The sequence below is a fragment of the Tupaia chinensis genome, unplaced genomic scaffold, assembly GCF_000334495.1.
Source record: "Tupaia chinensis unplaced genomic scaffold, TupChi_1.0 Scaffold000217_1, whole genome shotgun sequence".
NCBI lineage: Eukaryota > Metazoa > Chordata > Mammalia > Scandentia > Tupaiidae > Tupaia > Tupaia belangeri.
In genome coordinates, this window is record NW_006159692.1 from 7,806,593 (window position 1) to 7,824,266 (window position 17,674).

Sequence of the window (17,674 nt, forward strand, 5' to 3'; positions counted from 1 at the left end):
CTCCCTGTGCCTACCACATAGTAACTTGTTGCAGGATGCCTTGAGAAAGAGGGCATGGCAGGGTTGGTGTGAAAGTTGGTGTTAAGGTTAAGATTAGAATTCAAAGCTAGTGTTGAAATCTGAAAATTGGTCTAAAATTGTGGAATGACTACCTTTTGTCCAAGAAAAGAATGTATCTCATACAAATTGAAGAGAACATATTTTGCCCAGAGAAATACTGATTTAATCAATGTGACATTTAGCTGAAAACGAAGGCGCCAAAGGAGTCTGAGCCTCAGCCCACACACGGAAAGCAGTCACCCAGGAGGGTATCAGGTGATGGGTCTAACAAGGAATGGCTTATTTTAATTGGACCAGAGAGAGAGAGGGGGTGAGGGGGAAAGTGAGAAAGCAAGCCACCAGCTCTAGGACTCAAACTGTGGTTGGCCATGTGGGAATCTAGCACCTTTAACCACAATGCCACCTGCTGCCCTGACAGTAGCATCTTTCTAAACACACTGTCTTACAACTTTGTTTTAGAATGAACACTATACCTGCTGCTATTTTGCATTCTAGCACATACAAAAGCTATCTCGCTCCCTGTGCCTACCACATAGTAACTTGTTGCAGGATGCCTTGAGAAAGAGGGCATGGCAGGGTTGGTGTGAAAGTTGGTGTTAAGGTTAAGATTAGAATTCAAAGCTAGTGTTGAAATCTGAAAATTGGTCTAAAATTGTGGAATGACTACCTTTTGTCCAAGAAAAGAATGTATCTCATACAAATTGAAGAGAACATATTTTGCCCAGAGAAATACTGATTTAATCAATGTGACATTTAGCTGAAAACGAAGGCGCCAAAGGAGTCTGAGCCTCAGCCCACACACGGAAAGCAGTCACCCAGGAGGGTATCAGGTGATGGGTCTAACAAGGAATGGCAGGAAAGGAATGTTCGGGAACTCAGAGGGGAAAGGAATGGTGAAGAGGGAGTTTAGAACAATCCTGGCCCCCAGGTGCGGATGTGCCAGCTCAGAGCTGGGGAGCAGACAGGAGGCCTGTCGTGTCAGCAGCGCCAGGGCAGGAGGTGAGCTCAGGCATCCCCAGTGACAGGTGAGGCCAGGCCGAGGGCTGGTGGCTACAAGTAGCTGGAGCTCTGGGGCGAGGTGAAGGAGTGAATATCCTAGAGGGGCCCCTGGAGCTCACTGGTGAGCTCACCCAGTTCTGCCAGTCACGAGAGCATGTGTCCCATCCGTGGTGGCGGCCCAGCACCTGTGCCTGCTTGAGCCGGCTGTTCTGCAGTGTACGTGTGGAGGGGGTGTCTGCACCCAGGTTCTCTGAGATGCTCCATTTGCCACTCTGACTAGGCCAGCAGCCCTGGCTGTCATGCTTGCCCCAGGCTCTCCCTGTGTAAAAGCTTTGCTTTAGGAGTGCCCTGGTGTCACTGCCCCCTGGGTCTGGCTGTGACTCTTCTCCATACCCGTGGAGTCTTGAATGTGCCCTCTCAATGACACCTGGGTCCAAACCACATGGAGCAGGCCTGTGGACCCTTGGGCTGCTATGTCTCCTCAGCCAGCCTCCAAGGACCTGGAATACACGGTATGATGAATAAACAGGCCGATTCCTGTCTCCTCCCCTCCCCTCCATTTTCTCTGTATTGTTTAATCTTTGTGGTAATAAGTCTTATGAAAATAATCCAGACATAAACCAAATGTGAATTATTCACCCATTTGGCTTATCTTCTCTCTCCAATCCATTATCTTCCCCCTCACTTTTACCCTCTCCTTACTTAAGCATGTTCGTTTCATCAGGAAAGAGATGCGATAAGGCCGGGAAGTAACACAGCTGATTCTGACTTGGTCATGAGCCCAGCACAAGCTGAGTGGCAGGACCTTAGGACTCGTAGGAAGGGCTGCAGGAGTCAAACGCACCCCATTACTGCAGGGCATGGCAGACGAAATCCCCGTGATCCTTTCATGCCTTTTCTCAGTCCCAAACTGGGCTCTGCCTTGGAGGTGTATTTGTTCAGATTGCCTTAATAAGCACATGCCTATATTATACAGATAGCGTTTACTGTACCTATTGTATTGAAATTCAGTTTTCTGCTGAAGATCCAACCGGCATCCTTCCATAGCAATCCATGGAATCAATCCGTTCAGTCTTTTCAATGGCGGTGTATTATTCCATGGTCGTCCTGGGCTCTGTGGTTACGTCATTTACCGAAGGAGTCTTCTCGAAAGGAAAGGGTTTTTGTTTTCTTTGTTTGTGTGTTTTCTTTCTTTCTTTCTTTTTCTTTCTTTCTTTCTTTCTTTCTTTCTTTCTTTCTTTCTTTCTTTCTTTCTTTTTCTTTCTTTCTTTCTTTCTTTTGCAAACAAGTCTGTGATAAATCTCATGTACATACATTTTATGTACCTGAGAACATGTTTCTAGATTATAAATTCATAAACGTGGGATCTTGGTCAAAGGGTATGAGCGTATTTTATTTGAACAGATTTGATGACATTTTCCTCCATAAAGTTTGCACCAGTTTATGGCCCCACTAATAGGATGTAAGACTTTCTGACTGCCTGTTCAGAAGTTCAGAAACCCAAGACTAACACTTAGGAAGTTACCCAGTGCAGACCAGGCTATCAAGATGCTAGAGACTCATTTATTTTTAGGGGATTTTCCTAAGGGGACCGTAGGGTTTCAGAACTGAATGGAGACTAAGAACAGTAAAGAGTGGAAGAACTGAGTGATTCAGGCCAGAAACCTTTAGTTAGCTACCATGACAGAAGGAAAACACGCATGCATCTCGGCTAATTAAACCAAGCTGCATTATTTTTCTTGGCATTCTTTGCTTCCCCTCTATAACCAATCTCTCTGGAAAGCGGCTCTTACTCTGTCCCTCATAAGACATTGATATCTCACCCAGGCTTTGGGCAGAATTTCCCCTTTATCCCCTTGATGGTGGATTCACCCTCCAGATTTCTTGGTATTTTTGTAACTGCTTTTTAATTTCATTTCACACATGCTAAAGAGGTTTTTTTTTTCTTTTTCTTTTTCATGTGTTTTTTATTAAAGTGATTTCTGGGAAATGCTGAGCTGTGGATTTTGGAAACAACAGGGGTGGAATGCTGCCTGCCTCATAAAAATATAACCCAAAGCATGTCACTGAGCAAAGTGGTGAGGCTTCCAAGGGCTGGCAACGTGTACCTTGGAGAGGGTCCTTTTGGGCAACGGTGGGATGGCTGTTATTGGACAACGTGGTGTTGGTGAAGCAACAGCAAAATAGCATTTTCCCAAGCCCAACTAAGAGTTGCCTTCTTATAAATCCTCTTTTATGTATACCACCCCACTAGAAATTTAGCAACAGAGATTGTAAAGCCTTGCAGTTTATGCCTGTGTATACTACCTGGGCATAGACGGTGTTTGTTTCTGTTTTCTTTCATGAATATCTGCCAGTGATCAGTAGAAACAGCTAAATGCATCCAAAGAGCCCAGGCCAGGAGGACCACGCTGTCCCAGGATTCTCCTAAGCTCCTGGCACACAGCACCTCAGCAAAGGCCCAAACGTATTCCTGGGGCCTGTCCCAGGTTGGCCAGGCTATGAGGTCTCTTTCTATGGTTCTCTGGGTCAATGTCAAGTCATATAAGATATAGCACCTCCCCTTGCAGCCCATGCCAGAGCTGTGTCTCCCAGACCAGACTGAGATGCAAGATGGAAGAACCATCAGAAGAGCAGGGTTTAAAAATCTAGAAAAAAAGGCAAAACCAGGTGGAACATGAAAGAGGTAGGAGGGGAACAGGAAATGGGGGAAGGAAGGAAGTAGTCAACGGTGCTGTGCACTGCTAGTGAGAGAAATGGAAAAGGAGGAGATCATTTCACTGGTTTAGCAACTAGGAGGTTACTCAAATTTTCCGAGTGGTGGCCTCAGATGATTGGTTGGAGCAGGAGCCAGAGCTCTCTCTGTTGTAACTTGCTCCTCTATGATTTTAATGGCCTTCCATCTCTCCCAACAGAGGCCTCCTGCGAATAACACTTGGCTCCAAAAGAGTTTGGTTCATTCGCATAAGTTGCAATGAACTTCTGAGGACAAAAGTACCTGAGTATATGTCTGCCCTTTGGAGGCCAAGAAAGAAGAGGTCCTCTGATGCCTTGCCTCCAGGCCCTCAGCCTATGACAAGACTGTAGCTAGGATATGTCTCAGTGAAAAGGTGAGGCTGGAATTTCAGGCAGGGAAGAGCTATGCACTGCCCAGTCATGACTCCCCACTCAGTTCCTCTTCCCCAGGGTGTGAAGACTACCAGAGTTCTGTTCCCTTCTCTCTTACTTTCTTTTCTCCACTATCCTGTGTCTTCCTGCCATGGAGGAATGTTTAGAGGAGCTCACTTTACCTTCTCAGATAAAAATCAAAATTTGCTAGAGGCCACATGTGCTTGCCAGAGAGAGAGATAGAGGGAAAGTGAGAGAGCACTCCCCATGGGGATGGTCATGCTGCAGTTCTGCTCTTCTAGCTCTCCTTTTGGGATTTTGGGCATGCCTGTGAGCATGCCTGGTGTGTTTCCTTAGCTGCTGGGTCTGAGACTCAAACTATGCAGTTGGCTATGCAGGGTCCAGCTGTCTTAAACACTGCCACCAGCTGGTCCCTCCCTTATCAATTTTTAAACAATATCCAGAGACCCAGTTAGAGGGCAGCAGACTGCTAAAACACAAGATGCTGTTCTGAGGACCCAGCCTAGCTGTAAAGATGTGGAGCTAAGGCCTGTCCATCAACATGCAGACCACATTCTGGGATTCTGACGGCCTCTGGAAGACAAGCAGGAAGCTGAGGACATTTGAGTTTATCATCTGATGGTCTTAGAGGATAATACTAGCAAACCACTAAATTGACAGAGTGCTTTTACGTACATGGTTCTAAGTTCTTTGTATGCATTACCAAGTTAAATCCCACAAAAGGTAGAAAGCCTTCTCATTTTGCCCTCTTTACAGATGAGTAAACTGAGACACAAGAATGAAAGTGACTTTCCTGAAATCTCCTAGCTGGTAAGTGGCTGGTAAGTGCCTGGGCCTGAATGCTTAAGTATTTTCGTCTATAAAAGACCATGGAGATAGGAGAGTCTTCGGAATGAAGGAGAAATGACAAAGACGTACAAATGGCTAGTAAGTATATGAGAAAAAACATTGAACATTGCTAATCATCAGGGAAATGCAAATCATCTTACCTCAATTAGAATGGCTTCTTATGTCAATTTAAATGACTATTATAAAAAAGAAAAAAGGGAACCAGCAGTTAGCGTAATGGCTATGTTGCTGGACTCCCACGTAGTCGACTGTGGTTCGTGTCCCGGACCCGGTGGCTTAAAACTCACGCCGGGCGCGTGTGCGTGCGTGCCCAAGATCCCGAGAGGAGAATGGAGGAGAAGGGATTGCGGCGTGACCATCCCCCCTGGGGGGTGATTTCTCGCTTTCTGTCTCTATGTCTCTCTCCATCTGTCTGGCGAGCGCACGCACCCTACAGTGAAAATCTCTTAAAAAAAAAAAAAAGAATTCTGGAATTGTGAAAAAGAACAAACTGTTTTATACTCTTGGTGAAAATATAAACTAGCATAGACATTAAAGAAAACAGTGTGGAGGGTACTTAAAACAATAAAAACAGAACTGTGATGTGATCCTGTAATACCACTACTGGGTAGATAGCTAAAGGAAAACAAAATCATTATGTTGAAGAGTTGTCTGAAGATACTGAATCTACCTAAGTGTCATCAACGATGAATGGATAGATAAAGTGTGGTATATACACACAATGGAATACTATGCAGCCATGAAAAATTGAAATCCTGTTATTTGATGCAACAGAGATGAGTCTAGAGGACATTAAATAAAGTGAAGTAGGTCAGGTATAAAAAGAGGAATGCCATATGTTCCCTTTAATAGGTGGAAGCAAAATAATAATAATAAATAATAATAATAATAATAACTGACCTCATGGAAGCAGTGAGTAAAATAGTGGTGACTAGTGATTAGGAGAGCTGGGGGTGGTAGATAGGGAGAGTCTTAGTTAACAAATACAAAGTTACAAGCAGCAAAAATAAGTTCTGAAGTTCTATGACACAGGAGGATCATTATAGTTAATAATTTATTGTGTATTTCAAGACAGAAGAAAATTTTGAATGCTCCCAACACAAAGTAATGATAAATGTTTCAGATGACAGATATGCTAACTACCTTAATTTGGTCATTACATACTGAATTCATGCATGGAAGAACAACACTGTACCCCACAAATATGTACAATTATTTTGTCAGAAATAAGAATTAAAAATTGAAAAAAAAATGAGTTTCAGTCTGGATGCCACTACTTACTATCATTTTTTAAAGAAATATTTTATTTAACTTTATTTTAATTTGACCAGCAAGGGGCAGAGTGAGAGAGAAAGGAGAGAGAGAGAGAGAGAGAGAGAGAGCAAGCCGCCAGGTCCAGGACTCAAATGGCAGTCAACCATGTGGGAGTCCAGTGTCCTTAGCTATCCCGCCACCTACCGGCCCCACTATAATATATGTATAGTGTTATATTATATTTTACTTAAAATATGTGGAAGGTCTTTCAAAAGGTTCATGGAGATGAGTATTATGGAAAAAACTATGCATGAATTTAAAAATGTTTTTACACGAAAATGAACTCATATACTTTAATTCAATTTTCCATGAGCTTTTGAAATCTCACATATACAGACAGATAAGTAGATAGATACACATCTTATATATATGTTATCATAACACAAACATAATAATGTAAAAGTAAAGATATATATATATTCTAAATTATATACATTTCCACATGTAAGTCACACTTTTCAAATCTTTCCTATTTCTTCTTAATCTGTATTTGTTGTGAGTCCTTGCAAGGGTGTGAGTGTGCATGTGTGTTTGTGTGTAAGGACACACATGCTACTCTGTCCTGTGATGTGGGGAAGGCATCTGTCACCCAGAGGTGACTCTAACAGGAGAAGCATCTTCAGGCCTCATGTGCAACTCGAAGACAGGTGACACAGGCTTGGCGTTTGCTCCCAGCTTCCTGCCATCCCTCCGACCAAGCAGGAGCAGTTGTGAAACGTCGGATGTGCACATATGATCAAGACATTTGTAAGTAAGCCCAACCTGCTTCGTTTTTGCCAGCACAAGCTTGCATTGTAGGGCAGCTGACTCTTCACAGCAAACTAAAATAAACTCCTAAGTCAGTCGTGCTCTGCTGAGGACCACAGGCAGCCAGGAAGTCCCTGCGTGCCATCCCACTGGGTCGGCTATGTTCTCAGAGCTGCATCTCGTGTGGTCTCTGGGAATTCTGTCACATACAAACATATACCATGTCACCACCCACAATGTGCCTACACCATAGCACATAATGCATGCTGCTGCATGTTATACCAGACACTCTACATACACAAGATCATATACACGCCAAATAATATGTGTGCACACACCAAATCATACACACACACTACTCCACACACACATCACACACACATACCACACCATATGCACCATATCATATATGCTATTTATACACATGGCTATCACATACAAACCACGTATAATACATATATACATACATGCCTAATGCACCACAGTAGACACATCATTCACACATCATAGGCAGATGCTCCATCATATACTTACATGTTACATATAATTACACACAACTCACACACACAGATGCACTGAACCCATAACAGACACACACATACCATGTGCATAGACACATATATCACAAACACACCACACACCTACACAATCATGGCATACACATACCACATATGTAGATAAACCACGTACAGGCCACAAAGCATGCATTCCAAACACCTAGTGTATATCATCCATGCCACAAACACATACTTACATGCTCATCCCATAAAAACTTCTACAAACAAATAAAAACATAGACCAAACCTAAGTCGATGCAAAGAACAAAATAGTTCTAGAAGGAACACAGTATTCCAACGTGCTCACCTAACCCTCCCTTCCAAATCATAGTCTTTTACACGATGCACTGAGCTCACTCTTTCTCTTTCTTAAATGAGATCTCCAAGGCACAGACAAAGCCACACTGAACTAATTTTACTCCCTAAAGGGCAAATTCAAACTTCCGTGGCCATCTCGCCAGTTACAGGGCAACCAGATTTAATCTGGGAAGGTGGGAGGAGGAAGAGACATACAAAATCTGTCTTTCTCCTCCAAAACCCATTCCATAAAAACCACATTTTTCTTTTTCTTTTTTCTTTTTCTTTTTTTTTTTTTTTTTTTTAACAATATTAGTAAAGTATAAGATCAAAGTCATTTTTGTGTTGCATTTTTTAAAAACTAACTAAAAGGTAACTATTGGAAAATGTAAGTTGAATATTTAATTTGGAAAATTCTGAACAAACAAAAGGAATAAATATTCCTGAATCAACACATTGAAAAAAAAAAAGAACAAAACAGGAAATCCTAGCAATATGAAAAATGTAACAGATAACAAGAATATGACTAAACACACCACTTATCAGGGTACAGCCAAAAAATAAGTGGGTGAAGCTTCCCTAGCCAAAGACTAAGTAACTTAGGGTGTTTCAAAAGGCAAAATTTAGATATGTCTAAAATAAAACAAAACAGAAAGTTGATACTTTGCCACTTAGGACACAAGGATCTAGCAGATAAATTTTAAATACTGTGTAAACAGACTGAGAGAAGAACAAATATGGAAAATACAAACTGGTCCAGTTGTAGTGGTGCCCCAGAGCCATAAGGGAGGCCCAGGTTTGGATCCCAGGTCACCCTGAGCATACTGGCCATGCCCATCTTTGACTATGAGCTTGGCTGGTGGGAGGCTGGGGGAAGGATGGGGCTGTGGCCAGACTATACCAAGGATAATGCTTTCTCTCTCTCTCTCTCTCAGTAAATAAATAAATGAGAACTGTTTAAAAGGCTAAAAATAGTAAATAGGGGAAAAATATTTTTATTACTAAAATGTCCCAAATTAAGGTATCATAGTCTTGGGCCTTTGCATGTAAAATACTAGTCTCGGGAAAAACTCTGCAAAAATATGAAACTCATAAGGACTTGATGAGTGAAATTGATATTGAATTTTTTTTCTTAGGTTTTTGCCATAGGGCACACAGGTGCTTGCTGGAGAGAGATAGAGAGATACAGTGAGAGAGAAAGTGAGAAATCACCTCCCAGGGCAGATGACCATGCTGCAATCCCCTCTCCTGCAATTTCCTCCTGGGATTTTGGGCACATAGTATGCACAGCCAGCATGATTTTCAAGCCATCCGGTTTAGGACTTGAACCACAGTCAGTCATGTGAGAGTCCAATGTCTTAACCACCACGCCACCTGATGGTCCCAGAAAGTTTTATTTTAAATATCAAAGAACACTCTTGTTTTTTAGAGAGATTTTTGCTATAGGATGAGTATGTTCGCTGGAGAGACAGAAAGCAAGAAATCATCCCCCCAGGGGGTTTGACCACACCACAATCCCTTCTCCATTCTCCTCTCTCAGAATTTTAGGCATGCTTGCACATGTGCCCTGTGTGAGTTTTAAGCCACCAAGCCCGGGACTTGAACTGCAGTTGACTATGTGAGAGTCCAGTGATGTAACCATTACGCCATCTGCTGGTCCCTGAGAACATTCTTGCCAGAGAGAGAATGAGAGAGAAAACGAGCACCCCCACCCAGACACACACACAATGGAGCAGTCATGCCACAGTCCTTTGTCCTTCATTTCTCCTTCCAGTTAGGATTTTGGGCATACACACCTGTGCTCCTGGCATGTTTGTCAAGCTGACAGGGCCAAAATTTGAATCACTGCCGGCCATGTGGAATCCAACTTCCTATACATAGGAACTACCGCACTACAGGCTGGCCTGGTATTGAAGAGTTTTCATGGATTGCACAGAATTTTATAGATTGATGCGATAAAAAATAAGGACATAGAAGGCCTGAATAATATAATTTCCAAGTTTGACATATTTACCACAAGAAAAACACTCTGTAAGCCACAAAAAGATGAAGCATATTCTTTTATAATGTTAATATATTGCAACATTTATAAATATTAATCATGGACTAGGCCACCCAAAATCTTCATTAACTCAATTTTAAATACAAGCCTATTCGCTGACCACAGTTAATAAAATTAGAAAGGATCTAACAACATTTAACCACATGGGAATTGCAAAACTCTGATATCAAAGAACAGAATTCCATGGAGGGGAGTTTTACAAAATGCAATTACTGACCACCCTCCTTCAGATCCTTTATAAATAATTCAGGTCATAGATGATGTTATCAGATTTGAGTGGAATAGTTAAATGTGATGTTATTTTAAAATCTCAAAGTGTGATGGTTAAGGCAGCTGGATCCCACGTGGCCATCTGCTTGATTTGAGTCCTGAACTTGATGGCTTGAGAGACATACCAGATGCATGTGCGTGTATGCCCAAAATCCCGAAAGAAGGGAAAAATGGTGAAGGGATTGTGACATAACCATTCCTTAGAGGGAATACCTTCTCTTCTCCCTTTCTTTCCTTGTATCTGTCTCTGTCTCTCTCTCCCTGGGGAGCACAAAACCCTCTAGCACACACACACACAAACCCAATGCATAGAAAGTTTTAAAATAGTCTCAAGTTGATTACAAAAGACTAACATCACAAAGACCAGCAGATGGTGTATTGGTTACTGTTGCTGGACTCCCACATAGTCTACCATGGTTCAAGTCCTGGACCTGGTGGCTTAAAATTCACACCAAGTGTGTGTGCATGCGTACCCTTGATCCTGAGAAGAGAAAGGAGAAGGGGTTGAAGTGTGGCCATTCCCCCTGGGGGATGATTTCGTGCTTTCTCTTTCTTTGTCTCTCTCTGTCTCTCCAGTAAGCTTACATGCCCTCGTAAAAATCTCTCTTTAAAAAAGAAAGAAAGAAAGAAAGGCCAACGTCACATTTCATTCTGAATTTAACAATGTTAACAATAAAAAGTGTCTATGGGACCATTGCACTTATGAATATAGATGTAACATTAATTAACATATTTTTGTGTTAAATCTAGGAATAAATTTAGAGAATAATATACCACAAACTAGCCAGATTTATTTTGAGGAATATGGAAATAATTTATGAGCATGAAACATGTTAATATAATTTATAACGACAATTTGTTGAAGGAGACAATCCAAGTAATTATTTCATGAATTGCTTGAGTGGCAGATAATAAAATTCAATAACTGCTCCTAATTGTGTTTTCTCCACATTATGGAGATATTTTCAGGAATACTCAACCATACTTCGTAGGGAAACAGGAGAGGAGCCCACAGTCAAGTGGAAAATAACATGACAATGTCTGTTCTCAGAATTATGTCTCAGCATTGCTGTGCAGCTGTAAGAAAAAATAAATGAATCCTGTAAGTATCAGGAAAAAAACCTAAAATGTTTGTCATATTTGGACGATGAGAATCCTATAATTCTTTACAAAATAGTCCATGAATATAATATCATGCCAGCTAGCCTCCCGCAGTCTGTATTCCAAGGTTCATCTGGAAGAATGATTGTTCTGGCAATATAATGTGGAGGGAAGGGGAGAGGTGCAGGGAGGCTATGATGCGCTCACCGTCTCTCACCTGCCACAGTACCTTCCACCATGAGATGGCACCCAGGAGAAATGCCACAGAAGCACACCCCAGCATGCATATCGTGAAGATGTCCCTTCAAATCTATGGGAAAAGGGCAGATGGATGAGGGAATGAGTTGTGACAATATACCAGCCACCTTAGGGGAAAGTGTTCCACTCTTACCTCAGTGCTCACACCGAGATGAATTCCAGGTGGTAAAGATTCTAATGTTAAGAAAAGAAATCATTGAGGCCATAGGAGAGAACATTGTGAAAATTTGAATAAAGATCTGGATGTGTTGGGCTGACTCGGCGACACAGTGGTAATGCACCATTCAAGTGAAGCTGGATCCATATGGAAGGTCATGGGTTTGGTTCCCTGGTCTGCCTGTATGTGCCAGGTATGCATACCCTTGACTCTGGATGGCTGAAAGAGCTGAGGAGATGGATCACAGCATGAGACACTGTCAAGGGTATTTGTTTTTCTCTCTCCTGCCCTCTCTCTCATTCTCATAAAATAAATAAATAGGCTTAGAGAAAGAAAAGATTTGGATGTGAAAGTTCTTTCAAATCATGCAACCGAAACCTGAAGTAATTATAAAGAAAGATTGATAGATGTTAATACATAAAAAGTTAATGGGACCATAGATGGGACCATAATGGTTATGTTGCTGGACTCCCACATGGCAGAGCATAGTTCGAGTCCCAGACCTGGCGGCTTAAAACTCATGCTGGATATGTGTGCATGCATGCCCAAGATCCCAGGAGGAGAATGGAGAAGGGATTATGGTGTAGCCATCCTCTCTGGGGGGTAACTTCTCACTTTCTTTTTGTTTCTCTCTGTCTCTGGCGAGCACATCTGCCCTATAATAAAAATTTCTTCCAAAAATAAAATTAAGATGTGTTTTGAAATAATAAAAAAAAACTGTTGTATACAAAGTCAAGATAAGAAAAACTGGGGAGGAGGGTGTGCAGAAGGGAATCAACAAACATGTAGACAAGGATTAGTATTGCTAGTGCATAAAAAGTGCTTTTTAGAGAGATTTTTGCTATAGGGTGTGTGCGCTCACTAGAGAGACAGAAGCAAGAAATCATTCCCCGGGGGACTGGCCATGCCACAATCCCTTCTCCTCTTAGGATTTTGTGCATGTATGCGCATGCCCCTGGCATGAGTTTTAAGCCACCTGGTCTGGGACTAGAACCATGGTCGACTATGTGGGAGTTCAGGGGCATAAACTTTACGCCCCATTACACCATCTGCTGGTCCCCCAAAGTACTTTAAAAACAGTGCGGAGAAAGATAAGCACACTGACTTTTGAAAGCATGGAGAGACTACCAACAGGCAATTCAAATAAGATGAAACCCAAATGACCAATATGAAAAAGCTTCAGAAATCATTGCCAGCCCAGATCACTCTAGATTGAAAGTATATTTCATTTTCAAGAGGATCATGGATATCCTTGCTCATAAATGCTGCTGGGAATAGTGTTCTGATCTACCTTCAGGACAGTGGGCAGGACTGCTGACCTCACGTTAAGGACAGACTCAGGAACCTGGTCTAAGGAGAGATCTCCACTAGGCACAGCTCTGCCCTCAGGTAACCACCAATTTTGCTTTGTTTAGCTAAATAAGGAAAGGAGGAGCCAGGCAGCTGCACCATGGGGACACAGCTGAGCCACGTGTGACAGTCTGGTCTGCATCTCAGGACCTCTCTGTGCACACCCGATTGCACAAGCTGTGCACAAGCTGGTGAGGCTGGGGTGAACTGGGAGTATCTGTCTGTCTCTCTGTCTCTCTCTCATGGAATAAACAAAATTTTAAAACCAGGAAAGAAAAAATTTTAAATGGCTATTCACATAAGAGTAAGGAAACTATGTACTTCTATTCTAAAAAATACTATACAAAAATTTATGCATGACATACAACTGTATTTATTAACATAGAAATCTATCCATAATGACTACTAAATAAAGAAATCTGAATGAAAAAACAGTATGTACAATCCAATTAAAATGTAGGCTGTGTGGGTCTGTCTATAATAGAAAAGTGTAACCTGTGGGGCAACAGGTGGTGTGGTGATGGTGACCGAATCTCACATGGTCAACTGTGAGGTTCAAGTCTCAGATTTGACAGTTTGAAGAACATGCTGATGTGTGTGTGTGTGTGTGTGTGTGTGTGTGTGTGTGTGCATACACGCCCCGAATCCCAAAAGGAGAAATGAAAAAAAGGGATTGTGGCCGTGGCCATCCCCCATGGAGGATGCTTTCTCACTTTCCTTCTCTCTCCATCTCTCTCTCTCTCTCTCTGAAAAGCTCACGCACACTCTAGCAAAAAAAAAAAAAAAGCATGACCCCAAGTATTACCAGCATTTAAATTATGGCACAGCTCTATCGATATAAGGCAGTATTCATTCATGTAATGTAAAATAAGAAGACAGATGTAAAATATGATCTCTAGCCACCTCCTGTCCCCTCAATTTCTCTCTATATGTAATATAGTTTTCAAATTGTAAGAAAAGTAACTAAATTATTAACTGCAAATTTTCTGGGTAAGAAGAGCTAGAAAAATTATTATCTTATCCTTTTAAATTTTTCTGTATTTTATAAATTTTCCATAGTAGGTCTATTGGTCAGCTAGGATTACCATAGCAAAGTACCACACACACTGGGTGCTTATTTAACAGAAATTTACTAGTTTACAATTCTGGAGGCTAGACATCCAAAATCAAGATGTTGGCAAACTGGCTTCTCCCTGTGTCCCACATGGTCCTCTGTCTGTACATGTACATTCCTGGTGTCTCTCAAAATTTCTCTTCTTGTAGGAATATCAAATAGATTACGGCCCAACCTGAAAGTCTCATTTTAACCTAATTACTTCTCTGAAGACCTTATCTCCATAGAGAATAAAACAGCAGGTTACCAAGGTGGGGTAGGGATGCAGTGGAGGAGATAAGGAGATGCAGGTCAAAGAATACCAAGCAGCACACAGTGGGTGCACAAGTGAAAAGATCTCACGTATCATTGAGGGCTGTGCTTAGTAATAAGGTTAGGGTTAGCGTCAGGATTTTCCCTAAATGAGTAGATGTTGTTTCTCTTGCCACAAGGGGACAAATGGGTAACTCCGTGAGATGATAAATAAGTCGGTTTGTTCCAGTGTAATAGCCATTTTACTATACAGACCGTCCTGACTTACAACAATTTGATTTTTGATCTTTTTAGTTTCTGATGGTGCAAGCTACCATCATAGAAAAGTTGTTTAGAAAAGCTAACGGTGACTTTGACTTAAAATAGTAAAGACTACATTCCGTTTTTCACTTTCAGGATAGTATTCAATAAATTACATGAAATAATCAATACTTTATTATAAAATTTTTTTTAGTTGATTTTGCTCAACCACAGGCTAATGCAAGCTTTCTGAGCAAGTGGAAGGCAGACTAGGTTAAGCTGTGACGTTCTGTAGGTCAGGATGGGGTCTTAAATGCATTTTTCTTATGGCTTTTTCTACTTACCATGGATTTATCTGGACATAACTGGTGCTTGCTGTCTCCCTGTAACCTGGATGCAGAAATACAGTCCCTTCTCCCACCGCTGCCCTTCATTTCATTGACCCTAAGTAGAAGGAGTTGGATTTGGTTTGCTGCATACAGTAAGTTGAGAAAGATTTTATAACATAATGTTTTATATCATAAATACACACAATGACAATTTTAAAAAATAATAGTAATAAAGATTGTACTTCTAACACACAATAACAATTTTTAAAAATAATAGTAATAAAGATTGTACTTCTAAATACAATTGTATTCTGAGGTGTGAGGAATGAGAGGACTTCAGTATATACATTTGTGGGAAACCTGATTCAGTCCGTAACATGGGTATGTGTAGATTCTAAAATTAAAGGAAAATGCTAAAGCAAAGGGAGTAGCAGGTAAGGCAGGTCCTGCCCTCCCCAGCACACCTGCCCTCCCCCACGGCAGCTCTGTGGGCCCAAGAGTCATGAGTGACAGTTGAGGTCCTGTGCTGACCCTGAGCAAAGAGTGCAGGTGCACTTCCGAGGCGGCTCCAGGGGTCGTGAGCCATGCTGGCATCCTGCCCACTGCTGGCACAGGCCTGGTGGCTGGTGCCAGGAACACACGTGCCCAGAGGATGCCTTGCACTTTGAACCTCATCTCAGAGAAGCCTGGCACCTCAGAGAGAATTCTGAAAGCACTTTTCCATCATGACCCAATTGTGAGAAGCCCAGCTCTTTAGAAAGTGAGTGTTGAGGGTAAAATCTTTCAGCTAATGGCAAAATATGTTTTTAATCCATCTCAAAGAGTTTTCTGAGCCACATTACACACCTGTGCATTACAAATCTGTACTAGAATATTCTGGAGACGGGCTTTGCTAATACTGCAGGGACTTGCTAAAGTCATTTGTCTTACTTGGAGACGTGAATGAGGATGCCAGCTCTGGGCAGGGCCTGGACAGAGTTGCTTCTAAGGGTGGTGAGAGACTGTGCCAGCCTGCCAGCCCCTAGCTGTATCTTACTTTCTTCCCTCTCAGTGATGCACGCATACCTCTAGCTACAAGGAAGGAGGTCAGAGTCTTGTGTTTTTTGGGGATTCCTTGGGAATTCCTGGTGTTGGGTAAAATGGAGCCCTTCAGCCCTACTGGGAGTGAATGACCACATTCACAAACAGCTCTCAAGCCTCCCCATGGTGTTCCCAGGGCACCTGGGTAATGGAATCATGGCAGTTCAGTGGTGTGCTGTGGGTCATTGTTGGTTATCATTCCCCAGAGCTCCCGAGCTCCTTAACAGCCAGGTTTGCCTTTGCAGGACAGGATGTAGCACAGGTCTTCCCTCATGCTTTGTTTGTTTGTTTTAATAGTTTATTTTTTCTCTCCATGAGAAACCAAGCGAGAGAGAGAAAGAGAGACAGAGAGATAGCACCCCCAATGGGGTCTTCATGTTGTGACTCACCTACGCCCTCTGCCAACCTCAGATCAAGAACTCACACATACCTGATATACTCAGGGAGGTCTCTGGATGTGAACCCAGAGCACTCTCATGCAGGTCAGCCTCATGGAGCATTGTTTTACTACTGTGCCACCATCTGGTCCTCTCTCTCATCTTTTGAGATAAAAAAGTTGTCCATTGAGTAAACAAATGAGTATGGGCATTACTATATATATACACACACACACACACACACACATATTCACACACACACACACTCAGATACACATATACCTGTGTAGATACATACACACAGACAACATAGACACATGCATGCACTTTTGCAGAAATATATAGATATATACATACACAGAGGTGCTTTTAGATCTAGACGTTGCATTGCAGATCCATTATTGTCTGTGTTAATCTTACTGGCTTACCTCAGCAGATATTCATCTGGCTACTTTTTGTTTTAGCAGAATATGCTTAATTACTGGAAACTGAGTGACTCAGCATCTTGCCAGCCTTAGGAGTGACAGACATCCCTCGGGCTGAAGCTCTGGCTCCCTTCCCTGGAATTATACATGATCAAGGCTTCTGATGTTCTGGAGCTGGTTACTAACTTGTCCTTCTTGACTGGAGATGCAGATAGCCTAGGTGGCCAGTCTCCCTCAAGTAAAGTGTCCTACGGCCATGATCTGGTCAGTCATCATGGTCATGCTTATGGTAGGAATTGTGTGTTTGTGCATGCACGTATATTCATTTGCATTTTGTCATAGAAAAAGAACAGCTGATGGATGGCCAAGTCACTCACAGCCACCTGCTTCCCACTTCTCTGGACCTAATTAATCTCCTTGTGTCAGAAATCTGTTGGCCCTAGGCCAACAGCAGGGGAGGATGGTGCCAACCCAGGGGAGCTAAGGCTCGGACAGAGAAATGAGAGAGAAAAGGAGAGAGTCTAAATGTGCCTCACTGCTTGGGCAGATTAGCAAGTGTCAAAAGGATGATCCTTGAGAGAAACCAATCCCAAGACTTTAGTAGCCCTGAAAAAGAAATCATGCAGAAGGAGGCCAAGACAACATCAATGTTTAGGGAAGGATATTGGTTGACTCTCTGGAGACACTGACAGTAAGGGAAGGGAAAG

At 42.2% G+C, this 17,674-nt stretch overlaps 1 long non-coding RNA gene across 1 annotated transcript in view; it reads left to right on the forward strand.

Annotated features, from left to right (window-relative positions):
- Positions 1-17,674, forward strand: part of LOC102477859 (uncharacterized) — a 38,045-nt gene that overhangs the window by 6,718 nt on the left and 13,653 nt on the right. Inside the window, exon 2 of the long non-coding RNA XR_334449.1 lies at positions 4,945-4,998. This is a non-coding gene — a long non-coding RNA (uncharacterized LOC102477859). The remainder of the gene's footprint in view (positions 1-4,944; positions 4,999-17,674) is intronic.